Source organism: Enhydra lutris, unplaced genomic scaffold (genome assembly GCF_002288905.1).
Source record: "Enhydra lutris kenyoni isolate GAN:26980312 unplaced genomic scaffold, ASM228890v2 scaffoldscaffold77, whole genome shotgun sequence".
NCBI classification, from domain to species: Eukaryota; Metazoa; Chordata; class Mammalia; order Carnivora; family Mustelidae; genus Enhydra; species Enhydra lutris.
In genome coordinates this window covers 3,936,394-3,942,393 of record NW_019154161.1, presented here as the reverse complement: position 1 = coordinate 3,942,393, position 6,000 = coordinate 3,936,394, and the positions used below count along the sequence as shown (strand labels likewise).

The window sequence follows — 6,000 nt, the reverse complement described above, 5'->3', positions numbered from 1 at the left end:
TGGCACTTCCTACCAAGTGCAGATCTCCACAAGGGCGTATCTGGTCCTAACGACCTTGTGAAGTGAGGCCTGATTGAGATGAAGTAATGGAGGTACAGAGACGTTAGGTCACTCGCCCAAGGTCACACAGCAAGGACGCGGCAAACGCAGAACGGGAACCGCGGGCTTCACCGGTTTGAGTCAGGGCCCTTAACCTCTGTGATATCTTAAAAAATATGAAGGGTACCACCAAGATACTAGGATAAATACTAAAACTTAAAACACAGTTCTCCATCATTAATTCATTCAACACACATTTATTAAGCAGCTTCTGTGTGCACGGAGCTTTTTAGAGCACTGAGGAGACCAAAGGTACTAAAAGACCTATAGAGAGGTCTCCCAGGCCTGTGCACCCCTTAAGGGCAGGCCGGTCCGGGCCATCTGGGTCCCCGCTGGGCCCCCAGCACCGCACAGGATACATAGTAGGCGCCCACCGAGCATTCCCTGAACGAACGCGGGAATCTAAGTGTCCCGCCCGCAAGGCGTTCACGGGCTGGTGGGGCGGAAACGGACCCAACACCCCGAGACGTCCTGGGGCTTCTGAGAATCCCATCGGCGCGGGCCGGGAGGCCTCGAGGAAGCTCTTAAGTTGGACCCCGCGTTTCCCCCACCCCGGGGCCGTCGCAGGTCAGCAAAGACCGATTGAGGTGAATGATCAAGCCATGCCCGGGGTCCCGGCCGGTCACCCCAAACACCCCCTTGCCCGCCGCCTTCCACCCTCTTCGCTCCGGTTCCCGGCTCCTTCGTGGTTCCAACGGCGAGGCGCCCCCTCTTTATCCTCTATTCCCGCTACCTTTTCGAAACTTCGGCACCCGCCCTGGGCGCGTCCTCCCGCCCGGCGACTGTCCCCCGCGTCCGGCGCGCGCCCCGGGCGTACGGCACCCCTTTCCCCAGCGGGCTCGGCGCCCGGGATCTGGGAGCGCGAATCCCTTCAGCCATTTCCCCCAACCCGGAGCTCCGTGCGCCGCAGTCGGCCGACTCTACCAGAGCCTGGTAACGCGCGACCCCAAACCCCCGAGACTAGGGCTGGGGAGGGGGCGGCGCTGGCGCGGAAGGCACCCCCCCGGGGCGTCCTCGGCCTCCCATTCGCTCCCGGGCCCGCCGCTCGGCGTCCGGAGCCGGGGCTGGTGAGCGGAGCGCGGGGCGGGGCCTCCCCCAAGCCCGTCCCCCGGCGAGGGCGGAGGGAGGAGGAGGAGGAGGAGGAGGAGGAAGGGGGGGCGGACACAAAACCTACAAGGTTTTTTTTTTTTTCTTTTGCATTTAATTAATTTTTTTTTTTTTTTCAAACCCGAGGGGTCCTCCCCGGAGCGCGCGCGGGTCCGGGGCGCCCGGGCCGCGGCGCGGGGCGGCGGCAGGGCCCTGGCGGAGGCTGCCGGGCGGCCGCCATGCGATCAGGCAGTGCGCTGACCGGCCCGGCCGGTCGGCCCCTTCTGGGTCCTCCCTTTGCAGCCCGTGCGGGGCCGTCTCGGAGACCCCGCGCCGACGGCTGCTCAAACATCAGGGTGAGTTTCTCACAATGTAGCAATTTCTCTTTAAATCTCTTAACTCTCTCTACCTGCGAGTCGGGGCTGTGACAGGGCGCAAAAGCGAGGGGGGAGTGGGGGTTGGCGGCGAGGGTGTGTGTGGGGGGAGCCGGAGCCGGGGCCGAACCCACCCCCCCGACACTCACACACTCAGCCCCCCAACCGGGGCGCAGCGCCCGCTGCCTCTTTTTCTACTCGGCGCCCACCACCCCCGGCAGCCCCCCCCACCCCCCGCGTCTCTCCCACCATCACCGCCGCCCCAATTCTGCGGGGACCCCCCCCCCACCCCGGGCTCCCCTGCCCAAACCCGGCGCCCGGTGCCTCCCCGGCCCTCCCGCCGGCTGCCGGGGATACAATGGAGCGGCGGAAAAACGAGACCTAACGTTCCACGGGGGGAGGGGCGGGGAGACCCCCCCCCTCCCCCGGCCCAGGGGCCCCCTCCCCTTACCCTGCTCCCCGCCTTTCGGAGAAGAAGAGGGCAATGGGGCAGCGGTTGGTGCTCTCCCGGCCGGAGGTGGCGAGCCTTCATCTCCCCCTCTCGCCGTCCTCTGCGCCCCCTCCCCAAATCCCTGCCGGGGGTGCCGCGAAGAAACGGGGCCTCCGGCAGGCTGGGGAGGGATGGATACGGAAGGAGGCCGTTGGGTCTCCCCCTCCCCACCGCCCCTAAACAATGAAAGGAGTTGACTTGGTCCCCCAACCCCCAGCGAGGAAGGGAGTTGACCCCCTCCCCCGCTAGCTGGCTGGTCCCGGAGGGGGCCGTTACGGGGAGGGGGAAGGGAGGGAGGGGAGCCTTACCCCTGTCACCTCCCGAGATTTGGGGCGGCCCCCCATCTCCACCCTCTCGGCCTGGGAATGGGAGGCACCAGGCCCAGCCCAGGCACCGCGCTCGGGTGGTGACCTTTAGACAAAGGCAACCCTTTCCCTGGGGTGAGCCCGGACGAGCCGGGCCCGCGGCCTCTCCGGGCCCCTGCGGAGGGCGGCTAGGCCCGCGGGCACCCGGAGGGAGGGATGGAGGAGGAGGGAGGAGGGATGGAGCCATCTGGTTTTCCCATCCCTGGCTGCCCCTCGGCTGCTTCCCCGGTTCCTGTCACGGGCGGCCGCGGGGAGACAAGGGACCACGGGCTGCCCGGGCCTTAGTCTGCGGCCAGCGGAGAGCCGGGCGAGCAGCCGCGCCAGGTCTCCTGCTCGGGCTCTGCCTCCGGCCTTGGGGCTCGGAGCTCTGGGGCCAGCGGTTGATCGGAAGGTACGGTGGCTCCTTCCTCTCCGCGCCCCTTTGTTTTGCTTTGTGGTTCTGAGCAGCTGAACTTCCTGGGAGGTGGGGTCAGAGGCCGCCGTGTCAGCTCTCCCAGGGAGGCTGGGGTGACAGGTCCCAGCCCTCTGGTGTTCCCAGGCTGTGGGCTGCAGTCCGAGCCCAGCCTCAAGTCCGGACAATCAGCCCCTTTTGTCACACGGCCCTCGGATAGAATAATAACCATCTGGGGATGGACCGAGTGTTTGCGTTTCCTTTGCACCTCCTTTCTGCCGGCGCTTGTGGCGGGGACATAGTTCGCTCGCTCTCTCTGTGCACTTTCACCCGGGGTGGGCATAAGGGGCTCGGACAACTCTGACCTGTGGGGTGGTGTGAGAACAGGGGGAGTTGGACAGTTCAGGAATGATCCCCTTCCCTTGTGCTGTTATGTCTGGTGGGACTTACCTACCGTGCCCTCCCCTGTAGATCCCCCACTCCTAGAAGCCGGAAATAACATCTCTCTACCTCAGGGAGCCTTATGGATTGGCTTCTGCTACACACTGGCCACAGCCCCGGAAGGAAATAGGGGCAATGATTATTCCCACTTTGCAGATAGGCTAATGGAGGCTCAGAGAGGTTCAGTGACTTGCCCAGGGTCACACAGTGCCAATTTGCAACCATTTCCGGTTTCTCCAACTGAGCTCAAGACTGTTAAGTTCTCCTGTACCCCTCTTTGGGACTTTGTACTGTTGATTTCACTTGACTTGGGTCTCAAATGTAATAATAACCTGGAAGGAACTATTGTGTGTGTGTGTGTGTGTGTGTGTGTCTGGTCGCCTGGTGTCTCCCCCCTCACCTCCGCTCCTTGCTGGTTTTTGGGAAGGGGTGAGAGCAGAATCATTTCACACGTGGCTAGGAGCAGAGCGCTTACTGGGAAGAACTGAGACTTGGGGGTGTGTGGGTTGGGAAGGGGTGCCACAGGCCTGGCTGGGTGGGGGGCCCGGGGGGACGCCTGGGAACTGGCCCCACCATCATCCTTCTCTTCCTCCACCTGCTGAGCTGGGACTTAGCCCCACCAGCAGGCAGGCCGAGCTGCTGTTGGGGACCTTTGTGGTCACTTTGTGCTGCCACCTTCCGTGGTGCCCTGGCAGAGAACCTTCTCTCCCATCCTCCCCGCGGCTGGTGGCACACCCCCTGTCCTACTATGTAGCCTTAGGCGGGTCCCTTGAGTCCCTCGTCCTCAGTTTCTTCATCTGCAGGTGATGGTAATTAGAGTTCCCTTAGATGACCTTGAGGTGGGTGAAGGAATTATCCAAACGTGTTATTTTTGTCATTCAGCAGACAGGATAGGTGTGCCTGTAGGGGATGGGGAGGGATGTTGGGACAGTAGCAAAAGGCCTGGAGGAGGTCTCTGTGGCTCTGGGGGTGGAGGGGGGAGGAGGAGCGGTGAGGGCCATCTGAAAATCAGTGACATTCCCCCTGCCAGCTCTCTGAACAGGACTCTTCCCCTTCAGGACAGACTGGGGCTGAATAAACATGGGGGGGACGTTGCTGAGGGAGAGGGGCTGGGGAGGCCCCCCCCTTGCCCAGTGAAGAGGGCAACGTGGATGATCTCACCATTTTACAGATGAGAAAACTGAGCCCGGGGAAAGCATGTTCCTTGGCTGGGAGGGGACCCCAACCCAGACTGCAGGCACTGGAAGAGAGTGGGAGAGGAGTTCCCCATGTGCCATCAGAGCTCGGGAAGACCATGCTTGGAGAGAGCCCTGGTCCCTTATCTGGCTGTCCCGTCCTTGATGTGTAAATATCTTCCTTCCTGAGGCATAATAATTCCTTTGGGGCAGGAGGAGAGGGGCTGTGGGAAACATCCAGGTTGGTCCCTCGAGCCTGAGTGTTTCCTGAAAATAGGAACTGATTTTTTTTTTTTTTTTTTTTTTTTTTTTTTTTTTGAGTGGAGGAGCATGAGTAAGGCCCTAGAGGGACAGGCCTGGGCTCCGCCCCCCCACTTCCTTCCCAGAGGCCTCTGGGGCCTTCCCCAGCCTTCCCTCGGGATCTGGGGTCTTCCCCTCCCACCCCCAAGAGCTGTGGAAGGGGTCAGCGGCAAGCACTGAAGCCTGGTAGGAAGGTTCTGGGGTGGGGGTGGGGTTCCCCAGGTTCTGGGGGGCTGTCTGTTAGCCCTAGGCCCAGCCACTAGTGGAGTTCCCGCCAGGACTCCCAGCTCTCCCCTGTGGCTGTCTTGACTCTTGGTCTCAAGAATGCAGAGGGCCGCTGGTGGTGGTGGTGGGGGGGGGGGAAGTTAATTGGAAACAGGAAGACATGGCATTCCTTTCCAGCGGGCCTGGGCTTGGAAAGCAGTGAGGGGCTGCCTTTTTCCCTGCCCCGCCCGGCCGGGAGAGGGGTAGGGGGCATAGTTATCTTGCTCTGGTCTCTTTTGGGTCCTTCCCCTGCCAGGCACCTGCTCCATGGAAACAACTGACCTGAGCTACGTCCGGGAGGGAAACAGTTCCCCCACCATCAGAATGAATTGCTCCCCAGTAATTCCCTCTTCATATCTGAGTTTTGTTCCCCTGTTGGAGCACGAAGAGGCTGCTGGAGTTGGCTCCCCAGAGTAGGACGCTTCACCCAGAGACCCATGGGAGATGTTTGGCTGAATTGTCCCCAAGGATTCCCTCCTCACTCGTTCCGTCCGAATCCTCCCCTGCCTCGCGTACCAGGCATTATGGTTTTGTCCCCATCGGCTGAAGCCTTTGTATCTCGGTGACACGCAAGAGTCCCCCAGTGGAGAGAGTTTTCTCAGACATTTCTCGTTTGGTGGCAATTAGTTTCGTGTCCAAGTTTGTGGCTTCATGATGGCGTGGGATCTGTTGGCATGAGAGACAGGGGAGAATGCTTTTGTTCGTTTAATGGTTTCCAGTTAAGCTTCCTGAGGGCCTACTATGTGCCAGGGACCCCATCCAGGGGGAGGCTGGAGGCAAGTGTTGTCTCCAGGGCTGGGTTCACGGCTATGGGATTTGAGTAATTCTGTCTGGGTGGTCTGCGAAGACTCCAAGGAGGAAGCAGCTTCATTCTGTCTCTCCCACCCCCCCCCACCGCCCATCAAGTGGCACAGGAGAGACATTCAAAATACATAGTAAGTCTTTCCCTTCTCCCTCCCCACCCCGAGGCAGCTCCCCAGTCCTGATGTTCTGTGCACACACATTTATAATCGTG

At 61.3% G+C, this 6,000-nt stretch overlaps 1 protein-coding gene across 1 annotated transcript in view; it reads left to right on the top strand.

Annotated features, from left to right (window-relative positions):
- The first annotated feature begins 1,453 nt into the window (after nt 1-1,453).
- The window catches only part of LOC111160666 (BRD4 interacting chromatin remodeling complex associated protein), a 73,830-nt gene continuing 69,283 nt past the window's right edge, over nt 1,454-6,000 (top strand). Inside the window, 1 exon segment of the mRNA XM_022523929.1 lies at nt 1,454-1,541. The gene's annotated coding sequence lies outside the window, so the exon portion shown is untranslated.